This window comes from Crocuta crocuta, unplaced genomic scaffold (genome assembly GCF_008692635.1).
Source record: "Crocuta crocuta isolate KB4526 unplaced genomic scaffold, BGI_CrCroc_1.0 scaffold451, whole genome shotgun sequence".
NCBI classification, from domain to species: domain Eukaryota; kingdom Metazoa; phylum Chordata; class Mammalia; order Carnivora; family Hyaenidae; genus Crocuta; species Crocuta crocuta.
The window spans coordinates 1,835,872-1,853,735 of record NW_027527963.1 but is presented as its reverse complement, the minus strand read 5'-3'; the positions used below and the strand labels follow the sequence as shown (position 1 = coordinate 1,853,735).

The 17,864-nt window shown below is 36.3% G+C and overlaps 1 long non-coding RNA gene across 3 annotated transcripts in view; it reads right to left on the bottom strand.

Moving 5' to 3' along the window:
- LOC144222300 (uncharacterized) overlaps nt 1-17,864 on the bottom strand; it is a 33,537-nt gene that overhangs the window by 13,485 nt on the left and 2,188 nt on the right. For all 3 annotated transcript variants that reach the window (XR_013332372.1, XR_013332371.1, XR_013332373.1), the window contains exon 2: nt 2,537-2,703. This is a non-coding gene — a long non-coding RNA (uncharacterized LOC144222300). The remainder of the gene's footprint in view (nt 1-2,536; nt 2,704-17,864) is intronic.

Genomic DNA, 17,864 nt, shown 5'->3' with positions numbered 1-17,864 from the left:
GGGGTTTGAACTCGGGAAATATGAGATCATGACATGAGCCCAAGTTGGATGCTTGACCAACTGAGCCACCCAGGTGCCCCTGAGTTACACATTTTATAGGAAATCAATGAATAATAATCAAAGGTAACTTCAGTGTGCTGCTGGGAGTGGCAGTTCTGACTGCCATGTCTGCTGATTTGTTGTAGTGGCTTTGCTCTGGCCCATTTTCATGTCTCCACACTGGCCAATAAAAATTCAGGAAATCCATTTCCTCCCTTTTAGGCTGGTTTTGTGCTTTCACTCAGTGAAAAACCATAGAAGAGGGAAGTTCAGTAGAATTCCTTATCCTACCATTTCATATCACCCTTACTTGTAATTAGTGCAGATAAAGTTCAGAGGCACATATATATTTGCTAAGTCTTCTGACACTTCTAAAGTTGTTCATTTTCTCTATGATTAAAACATATCAAGTGCTGGCATTATGAAAGGCACTGTGTCCTTGGAGTTGGCTTGATTTTATTTGCTTCCACTTGAAAGAGAAGTCCTTTAATGGCTGTCTTTTTCTGATTGTCTTCTTTGTCACTGTTCCATTGGAAAAGTATCTCTATCTGTGGAAATGGTTAAACTATTGGAAGTTATAATATGCTTGGGCTATTGGCTTTTTTATAATCACTACTTGATATTTTGACTTCCTATACAGAATTGTTACAAGTGTAAAATCTCAGCATATGAAAAGTCTGTTTAGAAAGGAAATACAATGTTCAGTAAACTAAAACCTTTGAGATAATACCAGTCTTGTGTGTTTCCACTGTCTCAGAGGTATTATCTGTGAATCTTAAAGTGCAAAATTCTAAATCTGGAAGTTTACCCCTCCTTATACTGCTTTGGGGGTTGTTTACCACCAGAGTTAGTTGAATTAATACAGTATCCTTGCCTGAGAAATATATTTTTATTAGGTTTCATTCATAATGTAAAGTTTTTATGCTACTTTCAAATTATTTTAGTATTAAAATGAGATCTCTCCTTATTTCAAACTTAAAACTTAATCTGTATAATGTGCGTTTATAACAACAGTAGAAAATCATAGACTATGAGTTCAAATGGCTTGACATCTAATCCTAGATCAGCCATTAATTAACCGAATCATTTGTCGTCTTCAAGCTTCTGTTTTTTTCTCTTGTAAAGTGATGGCATCATAATTCTCCGAATATTCTCTACAGCCTCAAATTCTATGATTCTCTGATACTCCAGGACTCCCTGTGTCCTTTCCAGTCTTCTGTGAAATTAGCACTTTTTAAAAAGTACTTTTAAAAACCAACGAAAGCATTGAAGACACTTAAAACAGCTTTTCTGCAAATGTATTTTAATTAATTGATTAATTTAATTTAGAAAAGTCTTCCAGAAATTACAGTATAGGCACTTATGCAAGTCACACTTTGTCAGGTAGTACTTCATCTGTCTGACTGTTCGATGCATTTGAAGAATTGTGTAGTAATTCCAGAGTGCCATATAAAACAATTGGGCACTCTTGCAAAATTTCATAGTTAAGAGATAGCTGACTAGTTGGTGGTCCAATTTCTACAACAGTCCTGAAAGACATTTGCTTTCATCTAGTAACTGGCTACCATGGTGGTAACAGATGACTTTTAAACAGCTGTCACAAGCTAAAAACAAAACAAAATAAAAAAGCCACCCTCCCACACTATGAACAGACAGCTTGCCAATAGCTAAAACAAATCCTTCTAAGATCATTTTAACAAAATTTTTTTTTTGATTATTGTTATAATTAAATAGAAACTCATAAAACTCAAACAAGCTGGCTTGTGTTTCCCACAGACCTGAACTGCCTGAATTTTCTAATGGGATCACAGCAATTAGTGGTTTCCAGATGCATTTAAAATGTGTTAAGTGCCTGTAGGGATTGACTTTTAAAGCATACATGAGTATTTAAATGTTTCACTCTCAAGAATCTACTATAAGCCCCATGAGGTACTCTGACGTATGTGTAATGTTGGACCGGAGTTTGATGCCTAAGTTGCAATTAATAGGAAAAAGAAGTGACATAAAAAAAAATTCTGTGTCTTACATACAGTTGTTTTTTTTTCTTTTTACCTTCTTCTCTTTTAATGGCCATATTACCAGTTCCCCTGTTATCTGAAAATCATAGAAATAACCACCAGCGCTCATTGGAGAAAAAGCTGGAATGAATGGTGTTGGGAGAAGAAAGTTCTCGGTGTCTATGGGTCATGAAGCACTGCTGGAAAACTCATTCCTGGGCTGTGGCTAATTGAACTACAAACATGTCAGTCTGACAACGTTAACAGTTTATGACACCTATGTTGAAATGTCCAGCCTTCTTTTACCTGCTCCTGGAAAATTTCTCCCTGTCACAAGACTCTTCTTTAACTGAAAGACTGAGTCTTTAATGTTTATACCTAACGTTTTACCTTTGGTTGAAACTAGGCAGAAGGCGAGTTTGTGGTCTGTTTTCTCACAATTGGCGGTGCCGAAAACAAGACATGAGAATAAAAACATTTTTGATGAAAAATGCATTTACCAGGTGGTTTTCTCCTCCAGTCACTGACATGCTTATCTTCCCTTGAGACACATCCAAGCCACACGTCCTTCATATTTTTGTCTTTCAGATCCCATGTGGACAACGCATAAACAAAAATGAGAAACGCGAAGAGAGACTGGTAATGTTCACCAATCAGCAAGAGGATTCTGAAAGGTAATGATGACATTTTATTTAGAGGATATGTGCTTTTCCTAGTAATGTTCTAAGTGGAGCGCTTCTGTAGTCAGAGATGATGAGTGCATTATGAGTAGACGAGAACCTATCTGGATTATATCATATAGAGTAGATAAGAAAAACAGGGTGGATAACAGTGTGGACCATTTGGACACATCTTCTTTCATTGCTATCTCATGGGCAAGAATTATGGTAGCTTATGGAGGTTTTACTTTTTTTTTTCCAAGTATTTGGTAAATTTCCCTTGGCAAGTTTGGACTTTAAGATAATTTCTCTTGAATAGCAAAAATGTTCTCCTAGAAAACAACTCTATTTTACTAATAAGGTGAAGAAGTAGCTATATCTTCTCTCCTGAGTAATTAAATCCTTAGTTCAGGAATAGGGTGAGAAATTTACTAAATCCTTTATCAAAAAATCCCAATGTCAGTCACTCCACATTCTATCAACGCCTTATGGCTTGTCTCAAACCTCCTTCTATTCATTGACCTATATAGTTATTTCTTTGACTTTTTATTTGGCACCTTCTATGTGCAAGATATTTTGCTAGCTACTTGAAGAAGATGAATCAGGTACAGACACTACCCTTTAGCTGTTTGCTGCTCACAAGTAAAAAGCCAGGCGCATACCTCCAGATAATATACATTCAGTGTTTGCCTCATAAGTGAGGCACAGATAGGCTGCTCTGAGCAATCAGAGGAAGGTGAGAATCCTTGTTGTGGATGTAAAGAGATGCATGAAGAAGGAGTTGTTTGGCCTAACTTCTGGCAAAAAGAAGATGGGAGAAAAGATACAAAAGAGAAGGAAATGGTGTTCTAGGCTGAAGGTGAAAATGCCCTCATAGGAAAGTTGAGGACTTGTGTAGGAACAAGGGAGTAGTTCATTGTGGCTTCCACATCTGGCATGTAATACAAAACACATCCTGGGTGAGACAGTAAATAGCCAAGAACTTATTCTGTAGGCCAATGTTTCTCTATCAAGACAAAACTTCTTTCAAGTAAAAGTTTATCACTTATAAACTTATTATTAAAGAAATAATAAGACTCAGGTTCGTAAGTCACTGTTTTCCAGTTGGGGTTCTCATAAGCCCCTAGGTCTGAGGCATATGTTGAGGGTTCCTGATCTGTGAAAACCCATTCATGAAAAGGGGTTTATATATACTTCCAATATGAGAACCATGACAGCACACAAGGGGAGCCATTATGAATTTTGAACAGGGACTGACAATAGGCTAATCTGGCTATAGTGTTTAAAATTGGCAAGGGGATGGGGCGCCTGGGTGGCTTAGTCGGCTAAGTGTCCGGCTTTTGCTTAGGTCATGATCTCACGGTTTGTGGGTTCGAGCCCCGCGTCGGGCTCTGTGCTGACTGCCAGCTCAGAGCCTGGAGCCTGTTTCAGAGTCTGTGACCCCCTCTCTCTCTGACCCTCCCCTGCTCACGCTGTCTCTCTTTCTCTCCTAGAAATAAATAAAAATTTAAAAAAATTAAAAAAAAAAATAAAATTGGCAAGGGGAAAGACTAGGAGTTTGAATAAATATATAAATGTGATTTCTCTTATTCCTCACAACCAGTATCTATAACAAGCATTTTATCCTTTAATTGTGTAACTTTAGCATTTTATTTTGTACTACTCTTTATTATTCTATAACTATGCTGTGTGTAAGCTTTGTCTCCTTATAGAATTTTATCTACCTCAAGACAAAGAACTTATCATACAATAGTATAACCTACTTTAACAGTAGGTGTGCAAAGAGCATTGATCCATTTCGTACAGTTTTATAAAATGTAAGTAAAATATAAATTTGACACAAATATAAATTTGTGTCATAGGAGTACTCTGGGGATGAACCTCTAAGATACTACAGATATTATAGAAGCATAGAATACAATCTAAAATGTTGAATGTTTTTTAGGAAATATGATACCCATTCTCATTTGGTAGCAGAGGCCCATATTCGTCAAATTTTACCAGTTTAAAAGAGAACAAAGAAAATCAAAGAAAGGAAAGAAGGAAGGAGGGAAGGAGGAAGTAGAGTAAGGATGGAAGGCAGTCAAATCCTTTGTTTCTGTGTTTTGAAGATATGTATATCCTTAGCTTTGTATTCAGTATATTCACTCTGCAAAGAGGTAGGGACTAAGCTTTTCTTCATACGGAGAATCGTAAGGAATCACTAGCCTCTTGCGTCTTATTCTGTTGCTTGCTCCTGCAATGCACATTAATGTTGAGATTCTCTCAATTTACCTATGATGAAAATTACACAGAATTTAGTAGTTAACATATTTTTTCTATGGTAGGAAAAAAATTGTATTTCTGAGAGAAAGAGAGAGAGAGGTAGGTCTTTAACAGTAATTTGAAATGCCCAAGAGATAGCTTTCAGGTTAACATTTTAAGGTGGCTATGACTCAGGATCCAGAAGAAGGGTGACTGGATGAGGCAGACACTACAGTCTGTTTTTGTCTCAGGCAAGGTGAAAAAGAAAGCAGGAAAAAGGGAAATGAGAGGCAACAGGGCAGCAACAGAATAGTGAGTGCTGAATTATCTTTTCCTCTTGCTTTCCTGCGTGGACTCCTTTCTATTTGAAAGATTATAGGTTCTGCAGGGATATAATTTGCCATCTCTTGAAGTACTATGTATTGATATTACAGATGTCATATCAAGCTTCTTTTTCAAAGTTAAAGAGTGGAGGAAACAACTCTGATCCCAGTGAGGAGTTATCAAAGTAAATACAATATTTTATAGTTTTTACATTACCCTTTAAGAGGATCTCAAAGCATATTGTTTTAAAAGCAATCCCGGGGCGCCTGGGTGGCTTAGTCGGTTAAGCGTCCGACTTTCGCTTAGGTCATGATCTCGCGGTTCGTGGGTTCGAGCCCCGCGTCGGGCTCTGTGCTGACTGCCAGCTCAGAGCCTGGAGCCTGTTTCAGTCTGTGGCTCCCTCTCTCTCTGACCCTCCCCTGCTCATGCTGTCTCCCTCTCTCTCCTAGAAATAAATAAAACATTAAAGAAAAAAATTTTAAAAGCAATCCCACTCGACATATTATGATCCTGGATTCATCCTTGTTTTGAAGTACTTTTAGACTGCTAACTCCTCATCTTAATTTTCCTTCCTTTAAAAAAATTTTTAATGTTTATTTATTTTTGAGAGACAGAGAAAGACAGTATGAGCAGGGGAGGGACAGAAAGAGAGGGAGACTCAGAACTTAAAGCAGGGTCCTGGGTTTGAACCTACGAACTACAAGATCTTGACCTGAGTGAAGTCGGATGCTTAATCGACTGAGCCACCTTGGGGGCCCTCATCTTAATTTTTCTAAGGTAGATGTTTCCTTGTCTTAACATTTTATTTTATGAATTGTATTTTTTAAATTAAATATGTGTTCAGTAAATTATAACCTAGCAAGGAAAACTACCGTGATTCATTATAGCCTCAAGTATAGGTAATCTCAGAAGAGTAAAATGAATGGTAACTTCTCATGAAGTGTCTTTTACTTGTCCTTAAACTTATTTGTGTTAGCACTCATTCAACCTATGTACTAAACACAATAGAATACAATCTCAGTTATTCATTGCTTTCTGGGAACAATGTACTGGTTTTAGATGCACTTAAGGAACTCCTGTGTTTTTCCTCATATTCAAAGTACTCAAATTTCTTTATTCAAAACACTGGTGTACTTTAAGAAAATTAAGCAATAAGGACACCTGGGATAGTGCAGTTGGTTGAGCTGTGACTCTTGATTTCAGCTCAAGTCGTGATCTCACTGTCATGAGTTTAATTAACCCTGTGTCAGCTCCGTTGCTGAGTGGGGAGCCTGCTTGGGATTCCCTCTCTCCGTCTCTCTCTGCCCTTCCCATCACCTTTCTGAAAGAAAGAAAGAAAGAAAGAAAGAAAGAAAGAAAGAAAGAAAGAAAGAAAGGAAGGAAGGAAGGAAGGAAGGAAGGAAAGAAGGAAGGAAGGAGGAAGGAAGGAAGGAAAGAAAGAAAGGAAGAAGGAAAGAAGAAAGAAGGAAGAAAGGAAGGAAGAAAGAAAGGAAGGGAGAAAGAGAATTAAGCAATAGTTGCTGGGATTTTTGTTTTTTGTTTTGTTTTGTTTTGTTTTTTTTCCATATGAATGCTACACTCCCCTCCAGATGCAGTATTTGGCAGCCAAACAGCTGCTGGCTATTAAATGTCCCTTAAAGCTCCATTTTTTGCTCATAAAGGGAAGAGAAGTGTAGGGACGTTTATGGGGTGACAGGCAGATGTTTTGTTGGAGCAAGACTACATATGTGGTGAGCGAAAGCTAAAGTGATCTCTTTTATGATATCATCAGCGTTTTTACAATTCCTTTGGCCTCTTTGTTTTTAACTGCCTTCTTACCTGACCTTAAATTAAGTATTTTGGAAAGGTAGAATAAAGGGCCATTTATATAGTTGCTGTCCACATTGCAGAGAAGTTAGTGGGACCATCTACCTTCTCGGACAAACAGAGGTTATCTTCTGTCCATTCATATTGTTTCATGGGGTAGAAGAGAAATTGATGTTGAAGTGCTGAGTAAGTAGTTTTAATGAGTCACAGAATATCACACATCATTTTTTCTCATAAATTTTACTAATTCTTAGTCATGCTTTAAGTAGTTTCAGTATTAAAGTTCACAAAACAAATTTGTCAGTTTTTCATGAATTATAGATATTCAAACTAATAAAAACCAAAGTCTTATTGGGTTTCTGGACAATAGTCTAAGTCTTTTCTCTTTCCAAAAAAAGAAAGCGGCATCTCAACTATGTGTTTATGTGTAACATAGTAAGTAAAATTAATTTTTATTGGATGGATAAATTCACAGAGACTTAAGCAGGGGACTTCTGGAAAACTGTGCTTTCAGCAAATTCTATAAAGCACATTTTGGAAAAGCTTCTTCAAGTAAACAACACCCATGGGATAAACATAGACTTTTCATTTTCTAAGGCCTAGCTTATACAGAATGCCTAAAAATATATCTTTTGTTCTGCCTGTTTTTAATACCTTATGTCTCCATAAACTCTTTGTTTGATTCAATGCAACAATCACTTGTAAAATTCCTACTATGTCCTAGGAAGTGCTGGGGAGATGTTGTAGGAAAGAATATCAAGTTAGAATCCTCCAAAGAGTCTACCAGTCTTGGGAAGGACTAGTTCTGCCTCTTAGCATGAAATCTGTGTATCTGGTGACTGGATCTGCCAGCTTTTTTTCCCCTAATTTTTTGTTGTTTTTATTTATTTTTGAGAGAGAGAGAGACAGCATGAACAGTGGAGGGTCAGAGACAGAGGGAGACACAGAATCCAAAGACAGGCTCCAGGCTCTGAGCTTTCAGCATGAAAGCTCCAACCCACGAACCCGTGAGATCATGACCTGAGCTGAAGTCGGACGCTTAACCAACTGAGCCACCCAGGAGCCCCTTCCAGCTTTTATCTTAATAGAAATGTCTTTGATATTGACTGTGGAGAGAGAGAGTTTGCTTAGAGGTCTATCCGGGGATGGGTCACAGACAACACAGCCAGCTGAATGAGTTATCTGTAAGTTTTTCCATTTGGCAGCTCTTTCTGTTTGACAACTCACAGAGTTGCCTTTTTGTGCTGAAGGCTTCAGAATTTAAGCTAAAGACATCTCCTCCAACGTGGTAATTAAATACACAGATCCAGTAAGTTAGTTTTCATAGCTCAAACTTGACCCAGTTCAAAGCCAAGTAACAGAATGGAAGGTACTGCATTAGCAAAATTCTGATTTTCAGGGCAATTTGGCAATAACAAATTCACAATTCCTTTTGTGCTGTTTGGACGAGAAGTTATGTAAATAAAGTACCTGATAAAATAATGAAAAAAAAAAAAAGAAGGGAATTGAGTTTGGAAAATTCAGCTTGGTTTTGGCTTAAAACTTTCTCATTTATTCCTTTATATAAATTAAACATAGAAATGTTTAATTTAAATGAACTGTAAACCTCAGTGAACTGGGGTTTTTTCATCTCTGATAGGCCTCTGATTCAAAATCTATCTACTTCTGTTCAAATGTAGGTTTACTTTAGAGAGTAGACATGTTATGTTCAGAGTTTGCTTGATATAAATTTTTATTTCCCACTCAGGCATTTATATCATTTGCTAATTTTTATGTTGATATAATACTCAATCTGCCACTTTATGTTCTGAATATACTGCTCTGTTAGGATTGTAATTACTTACATCACACATCACCTCACTTTGCAAGGCAACTGAACTAGAGATTTATTTTTCTGTTTCACATCTAGAAAATATTTCTAAGCCAAGGACATCTGCTTTCCGAACACAATTGCTTTCATTGTTTTAACCGTGTAAGTTCCATCATTCTCTTTATACTAACTGAGCAATGTTTTCAATTGTTGCAGAAAATACCAGCACATTAAAAAACAAAATAAACCTTATTTTAAGATTGAAACCATGTGGCTTCCTTGCCTTTAAATTTGTTTTTCATTTTGCTCTATACCTTATCACACTTTATTTTAGAACACAAGCAAGAAAAGAAATATAAATATTAGCAGCAAAACTTAAGTTTCACACTCTATGCTGTCACTATTAATACTTGAATGTGACATTGTTAGGGTGCTTTTATTCATAGTCAGACTTACATTTGTTTTACTATTTCACACAGCTCAGAACGTCTTTTCACATTGATGTCTATATTTAGAGTAGGTTACAATCTACACGGAAAAGTATGTGATTCTTGTTTATTTCCAACTGCTTCCATGTCTTATCTGATGAATGGTTAGGTACTTTTAATAGGAAAAGAGCTGATCAACAGTGAGTAGCTCATAGTAAGTGCCCTGAAAATGTTTGTTGAGGAAGGGGACACCTGGAGATTAATTTAGCCCCTAAGGTTGCTATATTCTTATGCCAAGAAGAACCATTTTCTGGTCCTTACAAAATAACCTGCCACCATGCCGTCTTCTTATCCTCCTTGACTTTCTCTTTCTTTTTGAAAGAGTAGTTTTTATTTTCTAATGGTAATATTAAAACATGAGCTATCTGTTAGTTCTTTCTGTGTGTGGCAAATCTAAGAGTTGCTGTATTTATGTAAAAGGATTTATATATACAGACAAAAAAGAAAGAAAAGAAAACTCAGGTTTAAACCCACTCTCCCAAATAACTGCTGATAGATTTTTCNTCTGGTCATGATCTCACGGTTTGTGGGTTTAAGCCCTGTGAGGGTCTCTGTGCTAACAGCTTAGAGCCTGGAGCCTGCTTAGGATTCTGTGTCTCCCTCTCTCTCTGTCCCTCCCCCACTCACACTCTGTCTTTCTGTCTCTCTCTCTCAAAAATAAATAAACATCAAAAAAAATTTAAATAAGACCATAGCAAAACGTTGTCTTTGAAACTTTTTTTTTACGGGTATATTATAAATATTTTCCCAAGTAAATATTTATCTCAATAGTATCCAGTTATATAACTATTACAGTGTTTATTTATAACTGATTGAGACTTTTACTTTGAATTCAATCTTTGTCTATTAGGAACGATGCTATAATGAGCACACTTGTATTTAAATTTTTCTGCGCATTCACTTTTGTTTTCTTTGGATAACTTCCTAAAAGGGGAGTGTTGAGTGAAAATTTAGAAAACTACAAGACTTTTGATATGTGCTTCACAATTCTCTCAAGCAAAATAACACCAGTTTAACTTCTCTGCAGGGATAAAGAGAGTCATTTTTTCTGCATTAGTATTGCTCCAAATATTATTCACTGTTGAACCAAGTACTACTTCACAATGGTCAAAATTTCTCTTCTAAGAATATTTTCCCTTACTTGAGTTAAAATTTGCTCTGCTGCTTCAGTTGGTTGGCTTACGATTAGGCCTCCTTAGCAAATGTGACAACCTACCTCTGATATTTTCTCTACAGCCAATCTCATCAGATGCTGTCTTTTTCTAATACCCTTCCTTGTTGGTATTGAACTCCTTGTTAGCCCTCCAATCTGGATTGTTACTCCTTGGCCTACAGTGCAGCTTTACTTCCTAGAATTTTCCTTACCACTTTAGAACTTCTGATCATTGGATCTTTTCTGGCTGTTCGGTTTTTCTAGCGAGGAGTTTTCCAAGTGTGTAATCTTGAGATATATGATTGGTTATAAGTATTTTGGGCAAAAAATGAGGGAAGAGATCTCGGACTACTACAGTTTAATTTGTAGATTTTTATGCAACCTCTCATCCCACCCCCCCCTCTGTGCCCCCTTCTGTGCCTCTATCCCTGACCCCAGAGGCTTTTGGTTTTATTTCCCAAAAGAATCAGCCTCTGGCCATGCGAACCAGGTGTTAAAGATAGTTGCCAGGCTGCATGGGTGCCTGTGGGAAGACACCTGAGGGATTCAAATGATCCAAAATCAGACACTGAATCAGTTCCCTTGTTTTCCACTTTTTGTTTAGCCCTTTTACATGCTTAGCCTCTCAGAAATTCCTTGGGGCAAATTGTCCTCACTTCTTGCTGGCTTCTTTCTTTAAAGACACTGGTTTTAACTTCCTGTGCCTCAATAATTCAACTGCAACTTCTTTTCTTCTTCTAGAAAGTGATTAAGAAACTCTCATCTACTGTTGTCTCCTCTCCCAGTTCTCTTTGTCTTTGTGGGCTAATGATAGTTTAAAGAATTCATTTCTGGGATTTTAACAGGACTTCAAGAAAAAGAATACTTAGATTCGTATGTACTCTATACCTTATTGATATAATGTTTAACTGCTTGTTTCTGAAACAAAGTACGTCAAGATCAATTATAAGAATAAGTTTATAAGTGAGACTCCGTGTTTAGATACCATCTGAGGCTTAATGTTATCTGACATTTTCAAATTAATGGCCAGAGATAGGTGAATTATCAAATGTATTTACTTCCAATTAATTTCAGAGTGTTAATTTGTCTCAGTACTTTGCAACTGAATTTTGCCTTACTGATCTCAATCCCAACATTCTTAGTGCTTTCATTTGCCTGCTCAGCCTTAGCCCAGTCTTTACTTTTAGCTTCTCTGAATTACTTGGTTTTACAATGTCTTTTCTTCAGCATAGATTTGTTTTGCTTTGTAAACCACATTGAAAATCCTGTTTATTAAATAGCCGAGTTAATCCCATTTCCATTTGTTGATAAGACCAGTGAGCCTGTTCTCAATTCTGTGTTATTATTTGATGTTAACATTAATATTAGATTTACTTTGTTTCTCTTAGTCATCTTTGCTTACGTTTGGTACTTATTTTTGCTCTTCGGAAAACTTGAATTTTTCTTTTTACTAGTTGACTAATTCTATGCTAATAACTCTTAAAATTCCCTTGATCTTTTTCCTTAATTAGGCTTCTACTATTTGTCCAATTTAAGTGATATTCTTGGACTTCTATCTGTAACTTATGCAGCAATCAATGACCTTATTCTAATTTCTACTTTTTCCCTTCTCCAATTTTTCTTTTTTTCTAAGTTACTTTCAGTTTGTCAGAACACATACAATTTACATAACACTTTTTCATACTAGTTCTCGCCTTTGTTTTAGTTCTGGATATATTCTTAGATCTGCTATTTTAATACTCATCAACAATCTTTTTACCAAAATTTCCTTTAGTTGTGACACATATAAAGCAGCTTCACTGGATACAAAATTCTCTACTCATACTTTCCTAAGTTAAAAAAATCGGTGTCATTTTTGCCTTGTTTTTGTATGTTTCAGTCAAGAAACTTTGTAAGTTTCTTGGTATTTTTTTTCCCAGACGAACATATTTTTTCTGAATCTTTAAAAGTAAACAGTTTTGCTAGACTCTGTTTTGTAATTTCCAAGGTATATGGTGGGCACTTCCAACAGTAACTTTAAAGTTTTACTTTTTCTTTGATTATAGTTTTAACAATAGTTCTACTCCATTATTTTATTTTTCTTAATTTAGGAAAATCCATTGTATATAGGGTCATTTTTGCTGTTCTATATTTAGTACTTTCTTTCTGAGACTTTCATTTTATTTTTGTTTCCTCTACTCAAAACATCTTATTAGACTTGCCATCAGATATTTTCTCCCTTGGATACTTTGTAATTTAGACTTCACCTATGAGATGATTTTCATCCGTTTCTTCAGTTTCTTTCCTGAACTTGGTCATATCTGATTTTAAATTGTGCTTTTTGTTCACTTCTGTCCTGAGTTTTCTGAATTTATGATTTTAGGTCCTCTTTTATATCTAAAAATACTCATTTTTAGATGAGTATTACTAAATACTCAATACTCCTCATGTTGGGAGGAGGTGTTTTATTGAAGTTTTCTACCGTTTCGTGTTTGTTGTTTTATTTTTAATTAAATGTTTATTTATTTTTAAGAAAGAGAGGGCAGAGCAGGGAAGGGGCAGAGAGAGAGGGAGAGTGAATCTGAAGCAGACTCCACACCATCAGCACAGAGCCCAGTGTGGGGCTCGAACCCACAAATCATGAGATCATGGACCTGAGCCAAAATCGAGTCACTCGCTTAACCAACTGAGCCACCCAGGTGCCCTGTGTTTGTTGTTTTGAAGAATATTTTCATCAGCTAAAACCTCTTGGTTGTAATTTTCTATTTTCTTCTTTCAGGTTTAATGGATGTTACCTGTCATTCTATAATCATTTTTCTGGATTGGGAATAGCAGGTGTTTCTAGGTAGATATGGTGAGGCTGTCTTATGAGGTTTCTTAGTTCAAGAGAACCCTCTTCTGTTGATAAAGATAACTGCTTTTTCTTTGGTAGTTGATGTATTCGAGGATGACATATATTCTGATTTTATTTCCCTAGGGTTCAGTTCCACCACTTGCTTTCTTATATCCTTTCACCACCAAATTCCACAGGACACTTCTTCCTTCCAAGTCTCATCCCCCCCTGCTCGGTGGTGCCTTTCCAGGGCTGCCACTGTTAAGAAATCTTGGCCTTCCAGCTTCCAGAACTGTGAGAAATAGATTTCTCTTATTGAATCAACCCAATCTGTGGTATTTTGTCATGGAAGCCTGAGGAGCCTAAGATACTTATTAATGCTGCAGATTCCTATTATTGATTTTATTTGCACTTCTTGGTGATCTGTAAGGATTTTGGAGAATGTGCAGAGAAATTTGGATTAGGCAGCTGCTAATATCTAATAGGCATCTAGAAGTCCAGGCAATTTACTGAGAAGTATTCCTTAGAGACACAAGTGCTATTATCATCAAAGATATGATTATCAAGCCTAGTTCAATGGAAGACTATTAGAAATGCTCTAGAGTACAAGGAGTTACTTCATCTCTATACAGTGGTAATCTTTATTAAAATTATTATATGGCATAATTTATTAGAGGCTGTTGGAACCCCTTATCATCAATGGCTCAGGGTAACGTGCCTACCCTTTTGGGCAAAGCTGATAGCAGAGGTCTTATTTATTGACAAGAAAAGGGCATCTACTATTTCAATGACACTACTTAAAAACAGTATTGTGGTTAAGAATGTGGTTTCTTGAGTCAGACTGCCTGAGTTCAAATCACACTTTTTATGTAAGTTACTTAATCTCTCTAAAATTTTCATTTTTCTCATCTTTCCAATGTGGATAATCATAGTTGTGAGGATTAAATAAGATAATGCATTTAGAGCTTATGACACATAATAAACAGTCAATAAACATGCAGATCTATTTAAAACAACCAGTTAGAAATCAAATTAGGTTATGGTATAGAAAACAGACTGCTTAAGAATATTTTCAAATTTCAGTAATTTTCTCTTAGAAGCAGTCGTGTGAAATTAGATATAGTTATATGTAATACCCCAAAATGCGTCACTGACTTGTTTCTTACATTAACAAATATAAGGAACATCTAAGATAATTGTTGGCCTATAGAAAACTTTAACAAATATTTGTTGAATGAGCAAATAAAGATCACATAACAAAATGATGTAACTGATATTTATCTCACCCCATTTGCGATCAAATAATACAGAATTTTGATTCTTCTCCAATTATTTTATGGAGCTTCAGAATCACAAATAAATATGCATGAGATTTGCCATAATTTTACTGATCTGAATTTACAAAGCTAATTTGGAGCCTTGTTATTTCCTCTGGGTTCATTACTTTGGGTTAATAGAAACAGCAGTTACATCCCTTGTGACTTCTTTCTTTCTGACAACAAATGAGTGATTTTTTTGCACACCAAGTTCTCCCAACACCAACTGGGCATCTGATAATTCAGTTCAATTCTGACACCAACTCCCTGCAAGACTGACCTCACTTTGAACTCCAGTCACAAGCCCCAAAGCCACCTGTACTTCTGGCTGACCAGCTATAAATTTGAGTGTTCCATTACTTGCTCTTCAGGTTCAATAACTCATTAGAATGGCTCACGGGATGCAAGCAAACATTTTATTTACCTTTACCAGTTTATTGTAAAGCATACAACTCAGGAAAGGCCAAAAGGAAGAGATGCATAGCTAAGGTATGAGGGTGGGGGGAAGCCAGTACTGGGGCTTCTTGCCCTCTGGGTAAGCCAGCTCAAAGCTTTCTAGGAGTCCCACCTTGAGTCACCTCATTAGGATAAATATAAGTGTGATCAAAAGGCGCTCCCTGTGAAAAACAAGACTAACCACTCAGGAAATTCCAAGGGTTTTAAGAGGTCTGCTAAGGACAAAGACCAAGTATACTTTTATTATACCATACCCAGGGTTGGCTTTCTAGTCTAAATTGCTCTGCTCCTCTGTGTGGTCAACTCTGCCTCAAATCTGCATGTTTGTTATTGTTGTTTTCATTCACTAATATCTTAACTCAGTGTTGGAACAGTTAAATAAAACACTTAAACAATCACTAGACCTTCAAAAAAATCACTAAACTTATGAAATAATGTGGAGAGTAAGATTTAAAGAAATATAGCACCTACCTTGTTAATTTTTCTTTGTGATTTAAAAGTTCCTTTTATATAATGGTCAGAATTTAAGGTCTTCTTTATGTTTTAGGTTAAAATACATCATTGACCACTGCGTTTTACTCATCCTGTGCTTGTTTTCCTTGTACTTTTGAACAAATCTCTGAACATCTAGGGTCATCTTTTCAATTGCCAATAGTTCACTATGCTAAAAAACACGAAAAAATCAAAACAAAACACAAGAAACAAGAAACAAAAACAAAAACCCAGACCACATGCACAAGATATTCTCACTAATGTGAACCTCCATGACTGTTCTTTTCCAATGAGAAGACTTTTCTCTACCTAACCACCTCATTTGTTCTTAGCTCTTCTGCCCTTTGGAGTTAATACTTAAGTTTATCTCTATTGTGAGTCAAAATGTCAAAAGGCAACCCCATAAATACAAGATTAGATAGTTCTGTGCCCTCAGAGGCTTAGTATAAGAAAAACCCAGAATAGATCCAAGTCTAACATTTCAACACTTTTAAATACATTTGTATTTAAAAGATCAAAACACTAAGTCATGCGTCTATGATAAAATGCCTCTGACAATAATGAATAATTTGTAGATTAACTTTCAGGAAAAAGTTGATCATCATTACATTTAACTTAATTGCAAATCAGGCAATAATTATAACGTCTTTATTGTTTTAAGGTGAGGATTAAATCTGATCAAGTCATATTAATATCATATGAATACATGATACATATCGTATATGAACATAACTACAGGTATGTCTTTGTGGAGATTTCTAAGAGACATCCAAAATAAGAGATTCAAAAAAATCCCACAAAACTCTATTTCTCTAAGTATCTCAGATTTGTTCCTCCCTCAGTCTTCTCTGTCTCAGTAAAAAACAACTCCATTTTTTTTCAGTTGCTTAATCTAAAAGAACCTTAGAGGCATCCTTTAACTCTCTTCCCTCTCTCTCTTTCTCTCTTTCTACCTCCCTCTCTGTCTCCCTTTCTCACTCTCCCCACTTTCTTTCCTCCTCCTGGTTAAATTACACCCAAAATCCAATCTTTTCTTTCCACATCGCCATTACCGCTCTGTCCAAACCACTAGCATCCCTGCCTAGATTACTGTGATTCTTTTCCAAATAGGTCCATGCCTTTTCCCTTACCTCCCTTTACACAGCAACCAGAGGGATCTTTCCAAAATATGTCACATCATATCACTCCTTTGTTCAAAACCTTCATCTCCTCAGAATAAAAGCCAAGATTTTTTTCTTTAATCAAAGTATAATTGATACACAATGTTATATTAGTTTCAGGCGTACAACATAGTGATTTAACAACTCTATACATTATGTTATGCTCACTACAAAAAATAAAAAAAAAACAAGATTTTTAAAAAAATATTTTTTATTTATTTCTAGGAGAGAGAGAGAGACAGCGTGAGCAGGGGAGGGTCAGAGAGAGAGGGAGATACAGACTCTGAAATAGGCTCCAGGCTCTGAGCTGGCAGTCAGCACAGAGCCCGACGTGGGGCCGAACCCATGAACCGCGAGATCATGACCTAAGTGAAAGTCGGACGCTTAACCGACTAAGCCACCCAGGCACCCCGAAAAAAAACAAGATTTTTTTTAATACCCTTAAGCCTTCCTTGAGTTGACTCCCTTTTACTTCTAGTATTATGAGCTACAGCCTCACTTCTAGCTCCCTCTACTCCAGTCACCCCTTCTTCCTTGCTCTTTGTTGGACATACCAGGCAAGCTCAAGCCTTAGTGTCTTGGCACTGACTTCGTTGACAGGGAATACTGTTTCCCCAGTTTGCTACATGGGTCACTCCTATACTCGCTGCAAGGCTTGCTCAAATGTCACCTTCTCAATGAGCCCTGCCTTTGATCACTTATATAAAATTGCAATTCCTACCTCCCCAAACCAACACCTATAGTCCTAATCCCATTTAACTTGCTTTGTATTTTTTCTATGACCCCTATACCTGTGAAAATGCTAACTAGACAAAGAACTACTGCACATAGGAAAGGAAAAAGACACCCATAGGGAAAGTCAGTGAAGAACCAGGACTAGCAATTATAGACTAGAACAAATAAATAATAACCATATTGAAATATGATCAACATCATTGGTAATTAAAAAAATACAAATAAGAACAGCAATGGAATACCCATTTTGGCAAAGATATTAATACATCTAGAGCTAAGTCATTGTAGGAAAATAAATCTTACACATAGATGATAGAAAAGAAAATTAGTATAACCAACTTGGAACCTGGAAGCATTATTAAAAGTTGAACAC